Below are 24,340 nucleotides of genomic sequence, written 5' to 3' on the forward strand. Positions count from 1 at the left end.
TATAACATTCAATTGTCTGGCTTTAGGGATGGGACTTTCAATCTAACAATTAAAACAACGACAGCTGTTCTGATGCACATGAAGATTACCTAGGCAGCATCAGAGATATACAACAGATATGTAATAGACTTGCAGGTCAGCCCCTGATGTTAATCAATTTAGCTTTCTGAGGGTCAGGTTCAGGCAGAGGGAATACCGTGGTCAGAATGATGTGGCATTAATGCCTTATACTTCAAATGAGCTGCCCCTGATAACCTGTAGGTGTATATAGCTGTGTGTAGCTACATCACTGTTTGGGGACACAGTTTGGAGTTAGCAGCAAGCTGCCTGAGCACTAACCCCTTTGGCCCAAAGCTAGAATGGGTTTTGTCTAATGCAGTAGGTTTCACATGCTCTGGCCAGGTGAAGCCCTTCAGACTAACATGCATTTGAAAGATGTTGGCTTCAAGTTTCTATACTGAATGAAGTGTTTGAAACTTTAAGTACTGTTTCTGCTGCAGTGTAAGAACAAAGGTGAGACTTAAGTGCAAACATTCCCTGAAAGCATTATAACAGGCTTGCTGTTTTTCAAGTAGTAATTTTTTTCCTATTTTATTTCCCTTAAGAGAGTGGTTAGAACAGCATAAGCACCTTTGTAGCCCTGTTCACAGCTGTGGGAGGCATGGCAGAGCTGTATTGTATTACTTGGAAAGCTAAGGCACTCTATCACTGTAGATCTTGATCAGCATGCCAAAGTCAACCTAAATGTTTAGGATGAGAGTTGTAGTCTCACTCTTTTAAAAGTTTTGCTCAGGATTCATATTTCTGTCTGCAGAATCCTGCTGGGTTTGTCTGTGTGAACAGGTACACCCCAAACGTTTGGGAAGATGGGCTCTGCCCAGTGTGTGACACCTGTGAGTTCATAGCTGAGGCAACTTGTGACCTGTGTCCCGTTTACCCTGGGAGGCTCAGTCAGAGCTTTCTGCACTGAAGCCACGTGTGTCTGAGCACGACTGGGAAGGAGCTGCTTGCACTGTGGGAAGCAGCAGCTAAAGCAATGGGTAGGGGAAGGACATAGTCATGATTGGTGCTGATAGCCTATCCAGTTTCCTTGAGTTCAGGAGAGAATGAGGTCAAACCAGAATTTTACCTTAATATTTAAAAGCAAAAGAAGGTTCCAGGAAGGTAGAAATTGAAGAAACACACTACAAGAGATAGAGAGTGCCAGGAGGATTCATTTGTTGAACAAATTAGTGTGTAGCACAGTGAAGGTTAGATGACTCGTAAAGGCTTGTCAAGGCCCAGACTACCCAATGGCAAATTCCCACTGATTTTTAACTGATTTTGGGTCATGCTTCTACAGACCAGAGCTGGGACTTCTTCTAATGAAGTCATGCATTTTTAAAAATGATGAGCATATGTAAAAGCTCTTCTGTGGGATTCTTCCAGGAAGTAGCAGAAAGACAGATAAAGTTTTTGAAGCAAAGCCATGTAAAAGTCAGGTCATACAACAACAAGAACTGTGTATGATAGCAAGAATTGTGTATGATTAATATAATATAGTATAATATAGTATAATAATATAATATAATATAATATAATATAATATAATATAATATAATATAATATAATATAATATAATATAATATAATATAATATAATATAATATAATATAATATAATATAATATAATATAATATAATATAATATAATATAATATAATATAATATTTAAGCCAGTGATTGTATGCTTACTGAAACAGGAGTAATGTTAAAATCTGTGTTTGGACACTAGCTATGTTGGTTCTTCAACAAGATCTTATGGATGCTTAATTATAAATTAACAAATTTACTTGAAGAAACAACATCCTTCAAGGTCTGAACTAGCAAGGCATCCTTGAAGGTATGCAAGGTCTATATCATTGCTAAATTCTGCCCAACAGCTGGGAGCAACCAAAGTATTTCTGTTGACATACAGATTATATGCAATCATCTCTTTCTGTCCCTGTGTTGACAATCTGCTTGAGAAGCTTTGCCTTAATGGTGTCATAATGCTGGCATGGTTCCCCTGCTCCGCTGACCAATGCTTTCTGCATTCTGTTCCTGCTCTGTTTTTGTGTGATCCTGTTTTCTGACTTGTGACTTGTGTGTCAATTGCTTGCAAACATAGAACATGTAACTGTCACCAACTACATTAATATTTACACTGTATTGTAGTGTTCAGCCCCCAACGTGTAAACACTAATCCAGCTTCACAACAATTATTTATATGTGGGCAAACAGGATAGTTCCAGATAGATGTGTGACTTCCAGTGCTGAATTCCAGGGTTTGAATACAGGAGACTCAGGAATTCAAGGCAACTATCTGTTGTACTGAGGAGATTTACAGAGGTGAACTTTAAAGATAAAACAGTAGAAACACACACCTTTTAAATAACATTTACTTAATCAGATCTTTAAAAAAAATGCAATTATTTCCCCCTTAGTTTAGTAGAGAGACTGAGACCCACAACAGTGACAAGTCCTGTTTATTGCTATGCTAAAGGGGCAAATCTGGTAAAATAATGTGGGGGGTTTTGAGGTCTTAAATCAGAGATTTCTTTGTCATTGGAATATCACAGTGGACAGTAGTGTTTCTTGGAGCATCCTCTCCAAATTACAAGGGACTTGTGTGAAATTTTTATGGGTCCATAAGCGGTGTGCAGAAACCTGGTTTTCTCAGATGCTCTTTGTGGATATCTCTCAAATAGTTTGTGGTCTCTTTCCCTGCCCCCAGAGGAGTGTGAACCACAGGAAGGAAATTGCTGATGTATGAGTGTTGTTAGCCATGGCTGTATGGATTGAAGTGTGAAGGAAAATGTGTTTGAAAGCAGGTCTGGACTCGACAGATTAATGCTGTACTTTGCTCCTCAGGTAGCTGCAGCTAGAAGAAAAGCTGAAGTGAAATTCTGCTGTTGTATATATCTGACTTGAAGATAGATCAGAAGTTGAAGTCTTTGAGCTTTAGTTTGTGGCTGCCACCTGTTGTGACCATGAGTAATGCAGGCTGGGTCAGGGATGGGGTCTTTGTGTGAAGAGATGTGCTTGCTACAGGAGTCAAAACTGGGAGGAATTTATGTAGTGACAGCCAGACACCCCCTCAGTGTCCTTTCACTCCTGGAGCAATTTGCAGTTTATGTCCAAGAGCAGCTTTATCCAGCTTGGCTGTTGCTGGGATTGTGGCCCTAGTGGAAGGACTGACAGACAGCTGCCTGGCAAGCACCATGGGGGTTTAAATCTCTGCGGGGGTTGTGGGATGAAGGGCTGGACAATGCTATGTAGGCTTTGTTACTTTGTTGGGTTTCTTAAAATGCATTTTCTGAAAGATGAAAGTAGCTTTTGAGGAGAGGCTTTTAAGCTCTGACTGAAGTAAAATTATGCTGGTGCTTCAAGAATTCAGACTGTGTTGTATTTATTTTTCTCCTTTTGGAATGTAATTTATTTTTCTGCAGGTTCTATCCTCTTCTGGCAGATTGTTTGATAGCTTCAGTGAAGGGCTAGAAGACTGCACTGAGACTGTAGCTCTCTTCCTGGCTGCTTCTGTGTGTTTAAATGAGGTCAATGGGACAAAAGTTGGTTATGAAATGAAGAGGTTACCCATGGAAGGGGTGGTGCCTAAGTGCATGATCCTGCTGTGTTTGTATATTTGCTGTTAAATTAGGCCAGATATAAAATGGGAACAGTAAATAATTTCTTATTGTTACCTATCTGCAGCTGGTTTTCTTTGTGCTGATGATGGAAGCCGGGGTCTACAAGTACCTTAAAAACTTTTGCCTAAGACAGTCTCTCATTATTCTCAATGAGCATGCTGTGCTGGCCAGTGCAGAGCTGTTCTGGTGATACCTGCCCTGGCCCAGGCAGAGCAGAGCCTGTCAGTGTGTGTGCTGCATCCCTGTAATGGCTTCAGCAGAGCTGCATGCCCTGCTGCAGGGCATGCAGGGTGTACATGCAGGGCAGCACCTGCATGTGCCTGCCCTGACCCCAGACTCTGCCCTGGCTCCAGGGTTTCCAGGCAGTGCTGCAGTGCACAGTGCAGGCCAACCTCTGCACTTCTAACATCAAAGCTGAGCTAAACCAGTCCCAGACTGCCCGAGCTTTCAAAACAATTTGCATTTGAATAGGTTTTTGGGGTTCTCTTGTATCCCAGAGTTCAGCAGTTCCCTTGTGTGCCAGTTTTAACACCAGCAGAAAATTAAACTGCAAATAAGCCACTACTCTTCCCCTTCCAGCAAGGGACAGAAAATAAAGGAGACACTGTGGGCTGAAATAAGAATTTACTAAAAGCTCAAGGTAATGGAATAAGACACATATTACCAACACAACAGCAATATTAACAGCAAAAGTATATGGAAAGGGAAGATGTTTTACCCACAAAAAGTTGTTCACCACTGGCAACAAATGCAAGATGCCCAAAGCTTCCTGTACATCACACCTATATAGTTTCCACGGACAAGGGCAGTGTGGGGACCATTTCTGCCTGCTGTGCCACATGACCACTGGGAAACAAAGGTGGGGGAGCTCCCACAGCTGCTCCCCACACCCCCAGCCCAAACCACAAAAAAATACAAGGACAAACAAACGCCTTGGAAGCTGGGTCAGGAAAGTAGGGGGCTGGCAGCTGGGGCTCAGTTCTGCACAGGGCCTGTCTTGATGTTTCTACCACTTCAAATGCTGTAGGTTGATCCTGGAGGTAGCTTCTCCCCCCTTCCCACCTCTCAGCTGCACTTTCATGGGCTTAGTTTGCCTGGGTTTGGCAGAGCTGCTTTCTGCTTGGCTCAGAGGTCTCAGCTGAGTGGGGTTGCTCTACTGGTCGATCCCTGCTGGCAGATTTCCCTCTGGAGCTGTTGATTCAGCTCTACAGTCGAGCACACCTTTTGCTGCTGTCCCTGTGAGCACCACAGCCCATCTGCAGTCACACTTCAGAGAAAACTGGAGCAGGGGGAGCAGTGGGTGGCAGAGGGACCAGCTCTGCAGGGCTGGATGGCAGCAGTTCCTCTGCTGGAGTGAGCTAGGCAAGATGAGGCACTTCCCATTTTCCCTGCCCAGACCACACTCCCAGCATTGATGGGAGGATAGACATCAGGATGTAGGATAAACGACTTGGCAGCCTCCTGCAGCCACCTCAGGTGTCCTGACCTGTGTTTTATTCTGTGTAGAGACTGATAGTCTGTCATGTATAAATTGCTGGTATCTTTGTGGGTCCTCTCCTTGATCTACAGTATGGAATACCATGGTCCAGAAAACCTTTCTTTTCAGTTCCAAGTTTGATGTGAGGAAGTAGATTTGCTATAAAAGCATAGTGCTTTTATAGCATAAATGCTTAACATAATGCTTCAGTGCATTTTTGTTAGAAATACTGGGTTCGGTTCTTTGCTTCTGATAGGAAGATTTCCTGTGCCTAGGGCTAAGCTACATCCTCACACTAAATGGCCTTCCTGAAGGCCTGAGAGTGGCTTTAACTCCTCATTGCTGGCTGAAACTCAAGGGAACCCAGCCTGAGAGAAGCTGGGACTCTCCTGGAACCTCTGTGTCCACTGGTATCGCTTAAGTCACTACAATTTATTCATCTTACTATCCACATGCTTTGGGCTGAACAATTTTCCACCATTTCTCTGTGACAGAAATGATTGGAGTGGTACATTAAAGTTACAGGGATCACAGTGTGACCCATGTGTAGCCATGATATTTTATGAAAAATTCTTTCCTAAGATTTTTCTCGTCCTGAGGAGCTGAGAGCCTCAGGAAAGAAATGTAAACAATAACTATGTGCTGCTGTGGAATGCAATAGGTGCATCTTCCATTGATCTATGTAGATTGTTTTCAATTGATGACCAATCACAGCCGCCTGTGCCAAGGCTGTGAGCAGTCACAAGATTTTATTATGCATTCATTTCTATTCTATTCTTGTTCTTTGTAGCCTTCTGATCATCTCCTCTCTCTGTGCTTTTAGTATAGTTTTAATGTAATATTTTAATATAATATATAACATAATAAATCAGCCTTCTAAGAAAAATGGAGTCAAGCCTCGTGTCCTCACACATGAGGTGTTCACCTCAACACCCATGTATTTAGGGGACAATTCATACAAAGGACAGCTGTGCAGACTTGAGACTTTTCCCCAGTTGTACCCAGTAACACCAGCTGATAAAATGTTTGCTCCTGTATCCCATGATACTACTCAACAGGAGTTAAGGATTGTGTTCAAGTAGTTGTTCATGAATTTATGACAATAACTGAAATGGGAAAGCAGAAGTTGCCTTTCTTGCAATGAAAATCTGTATCATGTCTGTTACTGCTTACTGGTTTGGATCCAGAATTTAATTTCTTTTCTACAGAAGCAAATCAGTTTTAAACATTAAGGTATTTTGATGTATTCATTTATTTCTGATTTATTTGTATAAACATGACAAATTTAAATTCTAAACACTTTCAACCCTTCACCCCTCTGATGGTAATTAATTCATAGTGTGTTCCAGTACCACTCAGGGCAGGCTTAATCAGATTATCAGTGGTGGATGTTAACCATAACATCTGTGACATTTGCATCAAACCAGGAGGAGCCTGGTGCTGTATGAAACCACTCTCATGACACAGCTCATTTTGAGACTGTAAGTAGCCATGCTGCTTAGAAAACAGGATTAGATGAAGTATTCTATTAGCACACTTAATCCATAACTAAAATAATATTCATTATTCCTGTCCCATTGTAGGAGAAAAATGTCTTGTTTAAGCTCAGAATGACCTACCCGAACAGGACCTATGTAGTTACATTATAAAACTGAAGTCTGTAATGAAAAAGGTAAGCTGGAGCTTGTAACACAGCACAATTTGTGTATCAGCTAGGACACTGCTGTGTCAGAGGTGCCACCACTTTGTCATCATCACTCCTTTGCAGGTGGCAAGGATAAAATTATAATTTTTTCCTTCAAATATTGCACTGTGATCTGTATTGGAGAGGTCCAACCACTATGCCTTCCCTGGATATTTCTGAACAAAGCATTCACTTTTCAGACCATTGGCTGTCTGCTGGTATTTCCACAAGATCTGTGTTGCAGCCACGGTTTTGGCTCACACTCCAGGACTGAACTGGAGGGCTCCACACTAAAACAATGAGTGCTGACAGCTGCACGGAGGAGCCAAGCTCCTGTCGTGAGTGGCTGTCAGAACACATATGCTCTGTGTGTGCACTGGAGGATGGCCTGAACAGTAAAGCTGTGTTTTTCTCCAGACACAAAGGCTGTCTGTAGGCCCTGTCAGAGTGACTTCTTCTGGACTGGAAACAGCTGCAGGATCTTCCTCAGTGAGCATGCTGAGGAGAGTCGTGCTGGTGACTGCCTCGAACTGAAGGGAGGGCAGAACAGCTGCCTGCCTCTAGAGCAGAGCTGGGCCTGGCCCTGAGGAGACACAGCCATGTCTGCACTCGCCTTGCTTCCCTAACTCTAACCTTTTCCTACTGCGAGACCCAGTTTGGAATAACAAAGAGGAATTAAATTTGTCAACAAAGTATTAGAAGTTTTCTATGTCTGGAAATATTTTAGTAGCCCTCAGGTACTTCGGTCATTTGAGACAGTCTTGCTGGAGCAAAATGAAGCTCTACATTTTTCATTCTGCTTTGGGGAGAAGTGAAAATGGGTTTGCACTGGGGAGAGGTATGCACGTTTGTGTCCCTTAGGGGGTAGCCACATCATGACAGACTGGGGTGTTTGCTGTGTGTTCTCACTGATTCAGAGTAGAAGTTTTTTTCACCCTGCATCATTTCAAATGATGAAGTAGGGATAAAAGAATTGCCCTGGTCAGTACACCCCGATTCATTTTGCCCAACTTCACTTGCCTGAATGCTGTTTTGATGACACTGAGGATGGGAGAGGGGGAAGGTGTGGGTAGGAATAGAAAAAATAATGGTGAATTACCAGACCAGGTAAAAATATGTAAGTAACAAACCCAAAGTAAATTAACTACTGGTTGGTACAGATTTTTGTAATATACATAACATCTTGCTGAAGTGTCTAGCACAGAACAGGGAAGAGGATGGAGGGGAGGTAAACATCAAACAATTCTGTAACAGCTCCTAGGTTTAGGGTTGTTTGGTGTTTTTCATAGTTCTAAGAAAGCAAAAGCAGCAGAGCAGCCCAGAACTTCTTTGGATAAGGAACATACCTGACTATAGCCAATCTTTTGGTCAGATAAGACAAACCAAATTGTATGTAAGGGGATGGCCAATTCTGTGAAGCTTTCTGTGACAATGGCTGGAGGAACCTTCAGGATTTCTTTTCTGATAATGAAAGATTTTTTGAAGCAAGAACCATAGTGGACAGCCATAAAGCTCGATTTTTTAATACTCTTTCCAATGTCTGTTTGGAGTAAAGAAAATCTGAGCACTGTCTTGTTAAGAAATAAAGGCTTCTGTCTATCTGAGAAAGTTTCCTTTATTTTCTGTTTCACCAGTTGCATTCATTTCTATCTCTGGGATAGTGCTTTTTAAAGATTTAAAATACATGAAAACATGTCTGCAGTTTTGGATAAAGCTATAATTTTTATTTTACTACTCACTGCTGTGGGAGAACAATCACTCATATTTTTTTTTAAATTAGTTTTTAGTCAGAATTTATCTCTCTTTGAACATCTTTCTCAGTGTAGCAAAAATCTCTCCATAAGAATATGACTTTATTCAAAATGTACTTGAACATGGAAACAAACACAAACCTTGCCAGACCAGCAGTTCTTATAATGTAAGCTGTGGTGTTTAGCAGGTTAAAATTGTTTCAGTCAGAATGTGAGAAATGATACTTCCAAAAAATTTAAAAGGTTTATTAAATCCTCATCAAAAAATACAACAGAAGACTGGAGATCACTGCCTGACACCTTGATGGGAGCTCAGGTGCTGCCATGGGAACGAGTGACCCTCCCAAATGTCCCAAACCCAGGGCACCCCTTGATAACATGGCAAGGGGGTAAAACACAAGTATAAATCTATAAAACTTCTCTTAACATATACATGATATTTGCCTTTTAATTGTGAGAGTGACCCTTCCCATTACTCATCTGTCATACAGAATCAACCCCTCTGCTGACTGTCAATAAGGAGTTGTTGTGTGGGCTGCTTGCCTCTGGTTGAGCAGGTCAATGACAGCCATGGCACCTTGTAAGTACTTGGGGTGAGCTTCCTCCCATAAATAAAAAGCATGGACAGTCTGTTCCACTGACTAGTGATGATCAAGGAAAGTCCCAAAGCATTGGTGCCTTTTGGTTAAGGGGGCTGGGGATACCAAGCAGGGCTTGGCTGGGGGTCCCTGGAGCCTCCTGCTCTGGCTGTGCCCCTGGCCTTGGAAGGGAGGGAAGGCAGCTCTATGCTTTGGGCTGGCACTCCGGTGAAAGGCAATGTCCCCCCTTTGTGGGGACACAGGGGCTTTGCTCCCCCTCTGTCCTCAATGTGCCAGTGTAAGGAGCTGCTCTGGTTTTGAAAAAGACATAAAAGAAACTCCTTGATTGCAGACATCTCTCGTAGCACAAGGTGGCAGCAAAGCTCTATTATTTTGAGCAGATGAAGTTAGAGCAGCAGAATGCAAAGCTGAGGATTTTTTTCCTTGGATGTTACTTTATCTCCCCCTTTTCCCCCAACTCCTGATATCTGGGAGTGGATAGGGTGGAAGGGAATGGGAAATACTTGTGCCCTGAGTTTCAGTTTGGGTTCTCCAACCTCAAAAACCCAAAGAACGGAATAAATTAGAAGTTGGTGTTGCAGGAAAATGGCAGGGAGTAAGTTCATAGTGTTAGTTAAACTGTGCTCACTAACCCTGGTACCACTGCAGAGCCTCTGCTAACTGCAGGGCCCACCAAGCCCCCCAGGAGTAGCACTGTAGAACTAGTACAGGTTGAGATTTGAGGAAAAGGAATACTCAGTCACACTACGACATAGAGCTAATTCTCTGTTACTTACTGCACAAAATGATTTGTCTTTGATGATCTGTCTAGAAATCTTCAGAACAGGTGTGAATATTGAACATCTTGTAAGCTTTTCTCAAGACTGGCACCATGTTGACCACAAACACATCATTTTCCGTGATGAAAGTTCCAGCAGTTTTTATTTTCCTTGCAGCTATGTTCTCTGTTTCACTTCTGGGGTGGTATCACTGTCCCTGAAAGTGATATCACATGGGACAGGTGTGGGAAGGATTGTAGTGAACACTGACCTTTCAATCTCTGCTTCTTGTCTCCTTCACTGCTCTGAAGTGGACTCAGTTATACTTTATTCCTTACACAAACATTGACTGCTCCTTTTTGCTGCACAGTTTTGGTGTGGTGTGCCATTGTTGAGTTGTGTGATGTGGTGTAGCTCATCTAGGAGCCTCCTGTGTGGATTCCTCTGAATGCAGGCAGTGGGGTGTGTGTGTGTGTGTGTGTGTGCAGGAGGAGCTACAGCCCTCCCTGCTGTCACTTAGGGCTGTCCTGGCCAGGCTCTCCTCAGCCCCCGAGGTGAGGCCAGCCTGGGTCCCGGCAGGTGTCACTCTTGGCTCACGGGAGAAGCCATGTGTGAGCGTGCCTCACAGCGCTTCCCTGGCGTGCTGCTCTGACCCTGCCCCTCTGTGCCTGTCCTGTGTTCTGGTGCACTGTTTTGCCTCGGCTGCGTGTACTATGGGAGGGGGACAGGATGGTGTTCCCATGTCTGAGTGTGCAATATGTATCTGCCCAACATTCCTGCCACTGGGGAACACCAATTTGGTACAGACTGTGGATATAGCTGTTTCAGATGCAAACCCACAGTTAAAAACCATTTGTGATTTCCCTCTACCTGTACTTTTAGAGTAAGCAATTACATTTCTGCAGTTGTTTTGGTGCATTGGAAACAACTTGATTAATTTCAATATGTAGCCCCTTCCAAATGTGCAAATGATGTCATGCTCATCCTTCTGGATGGCACTTATTGAGGATTAGAACTTGGATTTCATCTCTTGGGTGTTATCACTAAGCGTTAGCCAAACTTGCCTAGTCTAGTTAGTGGTAGTTTTTTGACTGAAACACAGATGAAAAATTTCTTCTTGTCCTGCTGTGCTCCACAGATTTTTACAGCCGTATGAGTGTGAGGGACAGCTGGATTATGGGGTGTTGTTACAGCCATACTATGGACAGACCAGAGACTTATTGGACTCTGACTGATTGTGGAAGAATGTCTCTCTTGTAACTGATTTTTGTTGTTGTTGTTGTTTGGATTTTTTGTTTAGTTTTGTGGGGAGTTCTTGTTTGGTTTTGTTTATTTGTTTGGTTGGTTTGGTTTGGGTTTTTTGTTTGTTTTTTTAGAATTCTTCTAGGTTCTGAGGAACTGGGACACTTTTTACCAGCTTTCCTGTACATTGTTAAATACAGCCTAAAGTATTGTTTGACCAAGGATGATATGTGTTGTTGATTAATATCAAAGCCTGCATGGGTATTTTTGACATACATAAATGCACCCATGTGTGTTTTTCTATACAGTAGTAAAGTCATATCACTGCTCAAAAAAGCACACTGTAGCTATTAAACATATGCTAAAGCTCAGAGTTTCCATTAATTTAATATACCATGAGTAGCTGGAGAATAGACTGTACAAACAGGAGATGCCTGCTAGAAGTGAAATTAGGATTCAGGATCTCATATGTTTTGTATCATTTCCTTGTCTTGACTCCAGCTTAAAAGTATTGAAGTTCTTTTTGATGAAGTCCCCTAAGTTGCTTTTTTGCTTCCCCTCCAAATACTTTCACAAATTATTAGCTGCAAAATTGATAGCATGGTGCTCCTAGTGCCAAGTGAAATGGAAAAAAAGAGATCCTGGCACTCCAAGCTGCTGGAGTAGTTTGTGCTACCTGTGCATGGTGTTCTTTGGTATGCAGTCTGTCTTGTGCAGGTGCCTGAAAAGAAGACACCCCCCTCTCCCTTCTCAGAGCTTTGTTTTTTTGGAGCAGGACCTGTGTGGGTGGTGTGAGTCAGCAGTTCAGAGCTGTGGACCAGAGAAGCGTTTGTCACTCTTGAGTTAGGCTGAAGAAAAGTGACATTGACTCCTGTGATTAGTAGGCACAAAAGTGAGCTTTGTTAGAAAACTACAGATATTTATAGACAGGATGGTTCACCCAGAACCTGACTGGTTCTTAACAACGCCTCTCACACCCTTGGTTAATTAGGAACAACACCTTCTTGTGAGTCTCTTTCCACAAACATCACGTACAAACATTCCACATGTTCACAAACACTAGGTGTAGAGACTAAGATAAGAATTGTTTTAATTCTTTTCTCTGAGCTTCTCACAACTTCCCCAGGACAATGCCTGGGAAAGTGATCTGTTTCTGACTAAACTGGTGCATCCACAACCATTCAGTGGGGTGTGCTGACTTTGGCACAAGCCAAGAGCTCCCTGACACTGCAGAGCAGGCTCTGGAGCAAAGGCACCAAGGCTCTGGCTGTGCCTCCAAAGGCGAGCCAGACTGCAGAGTGCCCTGGACTGAGCAGGACGTGCCTGCTTGTTTGGGATACAGAAAGACAGAGTCGACTGATGAGGTGTTCAAAAGATGGTTTACTGCAAAATCAGTCTCATGAAAGGGTGAGACTATGAGGCTGTTACATCCACGGTTTTCACATTAGAAGCCTTCCATCAGAAAACTGTTATAATTCTAGTTACAATGTCTTTAAAAAATTCCTTATCTAATCAGCTGCTTCCACAAAGCTCGCTAGCCTCTTCATAACCAATTGCTAATTGCTATATTTTACATTATTTACTGCAATGCATCTTTTTCTACCCAATCATATAACTCTACAGAAACTTATTACTGTATCTTCTACTTTTTATCAACTCTACAGCAAGTTCTATTGTTAATCTCTAAAATCTTCTACTATCTTGCTTAATATATTTGTCCACTTATATGAGGCCTATATCTACTTGCTTAAAACATATTTCTGCTTAAACATCAAACCTTACTTCATGTCTGTTTCACTGTGCTATTCTAAAGCTTCAAGCCTTCTCCAAGGCCTTAGGTCAAACACTGTGTCCGTCTATCTCTGAACTTGAGGCATTGGGAGCTCTCTGTGCTTGCATTTCCCACACCTACTGACCAGAAAATGGGTGGAAGATGTAGAGGAAGGCACTTGTGATTGTTTTAGGCAATGTGTAGCCAGGTTGGTGGTTTGTTATTGTCTTGTCTTTTGCTTTATTGTTTTCTAATGCAACTGGTCAGATGACATGGGTTAACACAGTAGATAAACCATAATTTACCATAATAAATCAAAGAAATACACCTGCTTGAGGCTATCATCACACCTTTTTCTTCTTTGGGAAGTCACTGGTCCAGGAATCTTCAGGGATGTGTTGCTCCTTTGTACCTAGCACTGTAATTAAATTGAGCCTTTTAGGTCTGAAAGGTGTCACAGTAACTCTGTTTCTTTGTTGTGCATTTGACAGATGGGAAATTTTCCCTCATCTCTGCCATGAATTGTGACTGTTGCCTCCTAAAATGCTTGCACCATTCATTGAAGATATAATTACAGAGCATGTTGTTTTAGATAGACACCTTTTGTACATGCGTTGTCAGGACAAGGCAAACTGTGTTTGTTCATGCATGCAGACCCTTCCACCAAAACAATTAAACTCTAGAAGTGTATCACAACCGTGGCATCAGTCAGCAATGTCAAAATCTGCTCACATAGCAGTGGGTAAATTGTTATTTTCTCTTGTGACTTGAACGTGTGTTCTCTCTCCATTTCCCTTTTTCTTGGTGGAGACTTAGAGCTGGCTACTTGTCAAATGCTATAATGTGAAGTTAATCACAATGTGACACATTGACACTTTTCATAATAATTGCTTCCTACACTGGAAACCTCCAGCTGTTTTGATGGAAATAATGTGATGTGACTGTGACAATACAGTCCCAGAGCCTGCAGACTGAAAATTTTAGTCCAATTTCAGTTGAAAAGTATGTTTTTAAATCTTTATGACACTGATCATTGATGACTACATATGGAAATGAAAGGAATCTCTAGAATTTTCTTCTAGTTGTTTGGAAATATATATAGGCATTTGTTGAATGGTTTTATGGATAAGGATTATTTTTATGTCTTTGCAGCAATGAGTGCTAGAAATGCCCTTTGAAGAAGAATAGATTTTAGGTTTGGTGAGTTCACATAGCAAAATCTGTACTGCAAGATCACTCTTTTCAGTTCTGATGCTATTGTGGGCAGCAAAGGAATTTTGGAGGCTTTTTTCCTTGGAGGAGAATGTACAACCAGTCCACATGGAATGGAAAGTCATCTAAAGGTTTTTCTGTAGGGAGAGAACTCTGGAGTAGATTTTCATCTTATAAGCAAAACTATTGATGTAAATAATGGTCATTAAAGCTAGAGCTGGATGGGGAATATTCATTGTTAGTATTTTTTGCTGACATGAAAAATTGAAGATTGGACAGTAAGTATACGTTTAGGTAGACACATAACTATTCTGTGAAAGGCTGAATATGGTCAAATATATTTAATTTTCTATTTATTTGGAATTAATGCTTTTATATTTCCTCCTCCCTCCCCTGATAACACTAGGATGAACATACATCTGCTAAATCTATACTGTCTCTAATGGCCTCTTGATCATTTGAATTTCAGATCCTGTGATCTTGGAACATGCTGCTGATTGAAGCTGAAGGTGCTGATTATAATTTTTTTTTTCTCATCCTCATTCAGCCCTAGGATGCAACAGATAAACCTGCTATTATACTACAGGAGATTCACTGCTGAGATCTCAGCATCAAGAGAGTACAGGTTCTGCTTAATTGTATTCTAAAGGGAATATGCAGTTTTGCATCTTTCTTTTTGATGACAGTTATCCTAAGGAATCATTAAAAAAGGAATTTCTTGAAGACTGTGGAAAGGCAGGTAGGCAGTAGTGCAGTAGTAGTCATTGCCCATTGTGTTTAAAAGATGATCTTAGAAATCTCATCATGTAACTTTATCAAGAGGTGGATTTAAAATCCCTTAAGTTCCTTGTGTTTTGTCAGTGGTGACAGATCCATTGATGGAGCAACTGCTGGAAAAGACAACTCATGGGACTGAAATACGTTATCAAACCACAGTCTGCTTTTAGAAAATAAAAAGTACAGGGACTTGAGTGTAATTTAGGCTGTGTGAATATGGCCCTCAGAGGCACCTCTGCACAGAACAAGTTACTTTTTTAACCTGTTTTGTACTGAGGTTAGTTATGCCAAATGTCACTAAGAAATAGCAAATCCAGGGATAGCTTTACAGCAGCCTTGTCTGGATTGAATTCTCTGTCTGTCTGGAGAAGACCTGGAAGGTAATTCACCACTATAATTAATTTATTTTGACTTATGGCAGTCACTGGGGTATATACTCTGCTTTCAGTTTTCAGTAGTAGATATTGCACACTTACTTTTCTTTTAGTTAGCTTTGTGTGAGGTATCTTAAAAGGATGCTTTTCCTTGAGGCAGGAAAACAGGATTGCAAGCCATTTGCAAAACTGTAGTTATTTACATCTGGAGGTCTTATGTTCTTGTAGGAACACCCATAGATACTGTGGTTGATTAATTTTTTTTTCTTCAAAAGTAGCAGTTTTTTATCTTTCTGATCAGTGCCCAATTCTGCCTCACATTTCCTGAGAACTCTTCCATATTATTATATTATGTTATGTTACTCTATGCCTAAAATATATTTTATTTTATTATATTTATTTCATTAATGTTGAAAAAGACCAGTAAGATAATGAAGTTCAACTGTTATTTCCACTCTTTCTTGATTCAAGCCATTGAAGACTGAAACTGGTACATATCCAAAATAAAACCTCTGTTCTTATTGATGGGTGGAACTAGATACCAGGTAAATAGATATCAGATTTCAGAATTTGATAGTTGTAGTTCAAAGGATGCAATAACTATAATATATAATGCTATATCCCTTATTTTCTAGCCTAAAAAGTTAGACTGAAGTGAGTACTTTCCTGCTACATAGGATGGTTTTTTTTTATGGTATCGTGATTCAAAACTCTCAGTAGCTTTCTGTGTTTAGACACAACATTTTAAACTGCAATGCCAGCTTTTCTCCAGTTCCTTTCATCTTAAGGTAAGATACCTGTTACTTACTGCTCAACTGTCACTTCCAGTTATCAGCAGTTCACTGAATTACTGCAGGAGGAATACAGGCAGACTATTCAAGCACCTGTTCACAGGTTTGTGGTACTTCTGCCCTTGTCTTCTAGAGCAGGTGTGTATGCTGATGCTTAGCCTGCAGCCTTGATTTTGGTGCCAGTGGTAGGAAAAGGGTATGTCTGTTGGATTCTGACAAGGATAGATTAGATATCCTTAACTATGCCTGTTTTTCATCCTTTGAGAAACCAAGAGTTTCTGTGTGATGGCTCACCTGCCCTGTGGTGGATAGAAAACCCATGTTGACATCTTTGTTGTTCAGGGCTATGGACAAGAAGAGAATTTGGATGCTGTAAAGCTCCACTTTATTGGTTTTGTTTGACCCGTGTGTTGATGACACAGATACATACATTGAAAGTGGCCATCTGCAATGTGACATAGAGGGAGGCATTCAGCAGAAATGACAACAGTCATGAAGGTTGTCTGCATTTTCTCACTGTAATTTAAAATCTGGTGATTCTTTTGTGGACTGAGGTGACTTGATAGTACTCCAGCATATCTCTCCCTCTTTCCAAAGATTTGTTCTTGTCTGTAAAGTGTTCTTGTCTGCAAGGTGTGAACTGTGTTTGTAATCTATACAATATCTGTTTTGTAACTCCCACTGGATTTTAACAGTGCAGTTTCCTTACAATTACAGTTTCCTGGCTATTGTGTCTCTTAATTTCATCTGCAGTTAAGTGTCTGTCCAGTTCAGCATGAAGCTTTGTGGCACCTTGTGTTCAGTGTGAGTCCTGTTCATGTACAAGTATGACAGTGGTGGTCAGGGCTTGTCTTGTGTGTGATGCCAGATGCCTGCACAGGGATGAGGTATTAGAGGTGATTTTGGGGGTGTTCTGAAGAAGAGTAGTTGGCCCTTTATGAAGACAGAGGTTTGATAAGTTGTCTGACTATTGACATGAGAGGATCTGATAGTCCCTGGATGGGTGTCACTCCATGTATTTCATCTCCATTAAGATATGAAGGACAATAGACATGCTTTCTCACACTGTAGATCTTTACCCTTAAAAATGTGAATGTAGACTTGCTTTGTAAAAGAACTCTGCTTTTTTTCCTCATACAAGACTAAAGGAAATATTGTTTTAAAAGAATAAATAAACAGAGGCCAGTGGTCTCTTAGTGTAGTTCTGGTTAACATTGTCTGCCAGTTTTTCTCAAATGTATTATCACTTCCTCATTTTAAAGAACTCTTCATATCTGAACAGCAATGCAGATGAAACAGAAACCATTTAGTACAGGAATCTGATAGTTTTCATAAATTTTACTGCTTGCAGAATCTATATTAACAAAATATGGTCAACAAGACCATACAACTCATCTGTTTTTCATGTCTTTTTTGTATCTCTGTTTCTATAATAACCTGGTTGTGATATACTGTATTCCATAGTTCAATACTTAAGACAGTCACTTTATTATTATTACTGAGCAACTGTATTCTAGAGGGTTTCTCTGATGTAGTACATCTTGCTCAGTCTGTTAAACCAAGACCTTCAGAATGCCTGACCACAGTAATCACATCATTTTTTCATCCCCACTTCCAATCTTTAGTTGATGACTCCTACCATACATCATCACCATATATTCTCATTTGAGCAGTCCAATTTACATATTGTTGCGATCACACTGAAAGTTCTAATAAATTTCCCTGGGTGGCAGAGATCTATGTGAATAATGGCTGTGCCTAAAACTGCCATCTTAATACCTTTGAACATGTCATCTTCCTGGAGCTTATTACTCAAGTTTTACCAGTGCTCTGTAAATGATGTCCTGTCCTGACAGTCTTTGAAAACACTGTGAACATTCCATTCGCTGTGGTGACACTGCAAGTACTTGCAGTCCTTTAGATCTTATGTAAACAAACTGAAAATGACTCTTCAAGTGTGATGTACAAGGTGCTGATCACTTTTTTCCATGCCTTCATGATCTTCTTCACAGGAGAGTTTTGCTTTTGTCATGGATTTTATTTCAAGACTGTCTTGGAGCACCATATCATTTACAAATAATTTACGGATGGGGTGACACCAGGTGTGGACTGGTCACTATTGGGGTTTACCAGAGCTCTGTCTTAGGCCCAAAGCTCTTCAACATCTTTATAAATGATTTGGATGCAGGACTTGAAGTGACACAAAGTAAATTCACAGATGGTACAAAACTGGGAGGAGCTGTTGACTCCCTCAAAGGCAGAGAGGCCCTGCAGAGAGACCTCGACAAAGCAGGGGTCTGGGCAATCACCAGCTGTATGAAGTTCAACAATGGAAAATTCCAGATCCTGCAGCTGGGCTGGGGCAGCCCTGGGTGTGGGGACAGCTGGGGAAGGAGATGCTGGAAAGCAGCACCACACAAAGGCACCTGGGGGTCCTGGCTGGTGGCCAGTGGGATGGGAGCCAGCAGTGCCCTGGGGCCAGCAGGGCCATCCCTGTCCTGGGGCACCAGGCCCAGCACGGCCAGCGGGGCCAGGGAGGGATTGTCCTGCTCTGCTCTGGGGGCCTCACCTCGAGTGCTGTGGGCAGGTTTGGGCAGCACAGTGTAAGGAAGATCTCAAAGTGCCAGAGAGAGCCCAGAGGAGGCCACGAGGAGAGCGAAGGCCGTGAGGGGAAGGCGTGTGAGGAGCTGCTGAGGGCACTGGCTCTGGGCAGGGAGAGGAGGAGGCTGAGGGGACTCATTGCAGTCTGCAGCTCCCTGGTGAGGGCAAGAGCAGGGACACACTGATCTCTGCTTGGTATGGCAGTGATGGCACCTGAGGGAATGGCCTGAAGCTGTGTCGGGGGGGTTAGGTTGGAGGTTAGGAAAAGGTTCTTCCCTCAGAGGGTGGCCGGGCACTGGACAGGCTCCCCAGGGCAGTGGTCACAGCACCAAGGCCGACAGAGCTCAATCATCATTTGGACAATACTCTCAGACACATGATGGGACTCTTGAGGTGTCCTGTGCAGGGCCAGGAGTTAGACTTTGGATGATCCTTCTGGGCCCCTTTTGACTTGGGATATTCTGTAATGATGTGTGATCAAAGCACTTGTCAGTGAGATTATATCCTGGCCTATTTCTTTTCTTTAACCAGCCTTTCCAATTCAATATTTATCTATATGTTTTGTACAAAAGATAGTGGAAATACTGGTTATGGGGGGAAATATCTGGATCCACGTGGAAGAACTGAAGTGCTATTTAGCTTAAGGTTTACTTTAGTTGGAGGAGGAGATGCTAGGAGATTGTGAGTCAGGACTGTGAATTGCTGCAACTGTGTTGGGAAACAGCAGTTATGGGAATGTGTATGTGACTGGCAGTTGTTACAGGCTCCCTCTTTTAGTCAAATGCATTGTAGGTGCAATTATTGAACAAGAAGTAAATAGCTGTTTTTTCATTATTTTTCTTGTAGGTATGCAATTTATCTCAGCCTCCTCTGCTGTGTGGCCTTTCCTTGTTTTTACTTGCCACATTTGGATGTGCTTTGAACCCTCTGACTTGACTGATTAGAAGAAGTGTAGAGAAAATTAATGTTGGGGCAATCCATTGCACTAGGACTGTTTTATGGAGACAAATCTCTTGCATATAATAGGTGGCTTGAAGTTTTTCCTGTTAGTGTCCTAGATGAACTAGCTACTCTATAGCCAGAAAAAAAGGCTATTTTCTCTCGAAGGAACAGAATCTTTGAATGGATCAATAGACAGAAGTGCAGTGAAAATGGATGTGACAGAGGGCTGATAAAATCACACATGTGGCAGTGCCATTGTTGGAGGAGTGTTGGCCTATCTGTTGCATGTGGAGTTACCTAGTAACTATTACTAGGATGTGATGGTAATTTTAAAGCTAAGCAGTCTCTAGGATCATGAGAGATTGGACAAGGAAGGCTTCAGAGTTGAGAGGGTTTGGTTTTGGGTTTATCTGCTGGTAGTTTTTCCTTGTTGAAAAAAGCGTATCCAACTTAGGGCAATAGCTGCTTGCTACAGCAGTCTTGCTCAAATGCTTGGAAAAACTGGTTCAACACCCTGCTTCAGGCAGATGAAAACAGCAAGTGAGATTGGATTTCATATCTTCCATGTTTGTGTCTTACCCAGGAGCATTTAGAGAGAGTCTTCTCCTCTGCTTTTTCTTGTGTTTTTAACTTTTTCTCTGATGTAGAAGGAAAGCAAATATGCTTTCTTGCAGAATGGCTCTCAGATTTTTTGTAAGTGGTACAGGTTAGGACCTAATGTTGTTGAACAATAGGAATGTGGCCCTTTCACAGAAGCCCACTTTTGACATTAAAGGTCTGACCCAATTTCTGGTGAAATTGCTGTGCATTTGGCCTAGGGAGCCAGTAAAAATAAATACACAACATGCTGGGGAAATATATGTTGTGTTGGAGACTGGGAAATTGAGTTCAGCTCCTGATTTCTCTCTTTTCTGTCCCCAAGCAGAAAAGGAATGATTACATTATAAAAGACCCAATATGCTTTAAAAATAAAAAAAAAAAAGTTTTAAGATTCCTCTTATTATTAAACAGATGCTCAGGCTGCCATCTTAGCTCTTTGCAAAACTGTGAAACTGAAGCCAGAGCTCATCTGGTGTTCAAGTGCTCAAATCTTCTTCATTTCTTAGGAATTTCAGAGGAAGTGAGGTGGTTTCAGCAGTTCTGACTCCAGATGAGGAAATGCCTAGTTAAGCCCACAAATGGTCTCACTAGTGTTTCAGTAACATCTTGATGAACAGGCTATGCAAGCTCACTTTCAGGACAGACAGCTATTTAAGGGACTTTTGACCATGATGATGGAGGGCCTGATTTCTTTCCTATCCCCTCCCAGGTATGCTGAAAATAAGACTTCCTTAATGCTCTGCAAATGGAGCAGTTCCATATTATGTATCAGTATAGAAAATTGTATTTAATTTCACTGTTTATTGCTTATGAAATATGGGTGTAGACTCCCTTTCAGATGATACATTCCCAGTGCTCACAGACTGAAAACAAGCCATGGCCAGTCTCTTGTACTGCCCAAGGTGTATCCTTGAAGGCCTTTCAATAAATCCCTGCTTTATTCCTTTAATACTGTCTTCTTCTGTTCTAGGTATCAAGGCATCAAAACCAAAATAGTGCAGTAGAAGAGAGCTTGCCAGGGTCCTGATGCTGAAGATTTTCTTGACATGAAGGTCAAGGTCTGGTGTAAACAAATGTTGTTCTTGGTGCAAGGACAAAGCCAGCTGGCATCTCCACACTTGCTTTGCTCCAAGGTTTTTGCACGACAAACCAGACTCTGTCTGCCCAATAATGAGGGAAAGAGGAAGAGGTGCAAGGAATCTCTATTGTATTATTGTGTTATTTGGTTTGGGCTGGTACATTGGAGGATAATATGGATGGAAATGCCACCTTTTCTACAGCTGCTGGTAAAAGTGATGGTATCTGTTAAAATACATAGCTTCTCAGATGGCTGAGAACTGTTTTATTTCAGGTTGAAATCTGGCACTGGAAGTGCTAATGAGTATATTTCTTCTGGTATTCATCTGTGACTAATTGGTGAATAAATTACTATATTGCTAGCATGAAACTGTATTATTTATGTTTCTGGGTTTTTTTTGTAAAGATGTGAGTCATGAATAAATAGTGACAATAAATTTTGTTTGGTGTAAAGTCAATAACTAACTGAAGTACTGGAGCTAGATGTTTGTACAGAGTGTTGAACTAACAGGAATGTGTGTGTTTTTAGGCAGGAGCTCCATAAATACCTAGGAAATTGCTTTTTAAAAGTACCTGATAAATTTCAATGCCTCATTGAACCTTTATGACCCAAGGACTTGCAGAGAAATACTTCATATTTTCAGGAAATCTGCCTACATACACAAAGATTGTGAAATTACAATAGAGAAGTCCACCTTTTTTTGACCCAGACCTTCAAATGACAAGAATTTTATTTCCACTACCCTTCCCCATTTGTTATTAAAAGGAGATAGCTAAAATACATGCAAGTATTGATATACACTTCCAAAGGTAAAGATTTTTTTTTTCATTAAAGCCATTTCCCTACAAATATGTAAAAAAAAAAAATAATTCTGTTATATCTGTGTTATATTTCCGAAGGATACCAAATTGTATCAAAAATCACTGTCCAAGTGGAGAGGTAATATAGAACTGTATCCCTGAGCTGCACTTATATTTGTCACAGGTGCACTGGAGACCTTGAGGAAGCCCTGCTGGAGGTTTCTCTCAGCTCCTTAGCTCTAGTTTTGCTGATATCTGTTTAGGTGGTAAATATTCAAGAAATATTCTGTCTAGGGATATATACACCAACCTGAGTCTTGTTCTCAGGGCACTTTGGCAATATGAATAGCAGTCTGTAGCCTGGGAAGCAAGGCACATTTTCCCTTTGCAGCATAATGGCACTTGAAATTCCTCTGCTGTCCCAGGTTAGATGTGTGCAGACTCAGCAGCACGAGGAGATGCTGCAGAAATGTCTTTACGTATGCTGAGGGTTTGTGGCTGCTTCCACAGCCATGTAAATCAGAAGTAACTTCTGAAATCAATTTTATGTACTGGTGTATAACTGTGGGAGAGAGAAAAAGATTTACTTTGAAAAATGAGAATGGCAGCTTGCTTAATGTTTCTTTCCCTTGCCTTAAAAAACAAAATGTGTTGATGATGTTCGTCTAATGGGCTCTAAAGGCTCAGCCCTTAAAATTAGCAGGTTCATCAATAAAAAAATTGTTCCTAGCAAGGGAGAACTGCCAAAAAATATACTTAATTTATGGTACAAATAAAGAAATACTGTTGTAATAAACAAATTAGTCTTTCCATTCAATTATGCACTTAGTGTTATGGGTGCTATAATCTCAAAGTTGTTTCTAGATTATATTTTGTTTATTTCCTGTTGGATCATACAAATACTACAAAATAATTTTAGTTTAAAATGGTTGAGTACTGTCAGAATAAAACTTGCCTTCAGTCTTTCTCCTGTTAACTTGCACAGTGCCCTATGAATGCAGTTGTCTGTCAAACATGTCAGCTGCCAGCATCCTGACCTCCCATCCTGGCTGTCCCTTCTCATTAGATGATGTAGATAATGTCCATGAGGGAGCTGCATCATGTCATGACAGGTACCCTTGTAACACATTTCTCTAAGATATTACCTTCTAATTATGAAACAAGAACATTTTGGATTGTGTTTTTCCCATCTGGGAACCGCTTTCTTCTGTAAGGTAAAGAACATTTGGTTTTTGTATTTTGACAACGGGAAAAATAAAAGTGTTTAAGGGTTCAGGGTTACTTCAGACTTTGTAGCGTACTGCTGTGGACCTGGGCAGGCAGCATCAGTTCTTGGGTGGCATGCCCCAGAGCAAATGCTGGAGTCTGTTCTCATTCTGAAAATTAGAAAACAGACAAGTTGGACTAACAGATTTTATGATTGTTATAAAGCTGTGACTGAGAAAACAAGATGCCAAACTGGTGGTTACTCTCTTTGCAAATCACCTGGTTTTGTTTTATTTTAAATTGAAGTGCAGTGGTTCTTTACCAATGCTTTGGTGGAGTGTCAGCTGCTGTGAGGTGTTGATTTTTGTAGTAATGTAATCTTTCTATTATGTAGTTCTCAAAACATGCTATAATATAGCATATCTCCATTTATCATCTGGAGAAATGGTCTGAGAAGAAGGAATTGATGGCCTCCTTGAGTTTTAAAACAGTGTAAGAGATTAGGAAAGACTTAAGTTTGCAGGCCTCGCTTTACCCACAAGACATCATTCCTAATTCAGCTTTTTGAACACCAGTTGAATTCTCATGCCTGATATTATTGTTCAAAGTTTGTTGTAGTCTTACTGAACAGCAAATAATAGCCGGTCATCTAAAACTCACTGGTGCCAAAAGCTGCTGGAAATTGAAAAAAAACATTTTTTCTCTCAGGAAGTAATGTGGGTGCAGATTTATAGAAGTGGGCTAGTTTTGCAGCTTCTACTGAGAATTTATTTCCCCCAGCTGCCTGTCTCCCACTTCAGTTTGCATTATTCTCTGCCCAGGACTGACTGTGATTTCCCAGGCTCTGAGGTTTCCTGGCTGGTAGAATAGTAAAAGGTGCAAGTTTGACCCTCCTTCAAGCACAAGAGGAAACTGAAATTGGACTTCCTTCATCTTGGACACATCTGTGATCACGGGGGCATTGGGTAAGAGAGAAAAGTCACTTCATTTTATGTCAGCTATGTTTCAGAC

At 41.2% G+C, this 24,340-nt stretch overlaps 2 long non-coding RNA genes across 2 annotated transcripts; one reads left to right on the plus strand and one right to left on the minus strand.

Annotated features, from left to right (window-relative positions):
- Positions 1 to 12,445: 12,445 nt before the first annotated feature.
- Positions 12,446 to 18,796, minus strand: LOC135283488 (uncharacterized). Its single transcript, XR_010349230.1, has 3 exons — positions 18,672 to 18,796; positions 14,578 to 14,709; positions 12,446 to 13,366 (listed from the first exon to the last, which is right to left on the minus strand). It is a non-coding gene; the product is annotated as an uncharacterized LOC135283488 (long non-coding RNA).
- On the plus strand, positions 18,601 to 23,099 carry LOC135283486 (uncharacterized). The gene is made up of 2 exons (XR_010349226.1): positions 18,601 to 18,861; positions 21,216 to 23,099. It is a non-coding gene; the product is annotated as an uncharacterized LOC135283486 (long non-coding RNA).
- Positions 23,100 to 24,340: the final 1,241 nt, after the last annotated feature.

The sequence above is a fragment of the Passer domesticus genome, chromosome 19, assembly GCF_036417665.1.
Source record: "Passer domesticus isolate bPasDom1 chromosome 19, bPasDom1.hap1, whole genome shotgun sequence".
NCBI classification, from domain to species: Eukaryota; Metazoa; Chordata; class Aves; order Passeriformes; family Passeridae; genus Passer; species Passer domesticus.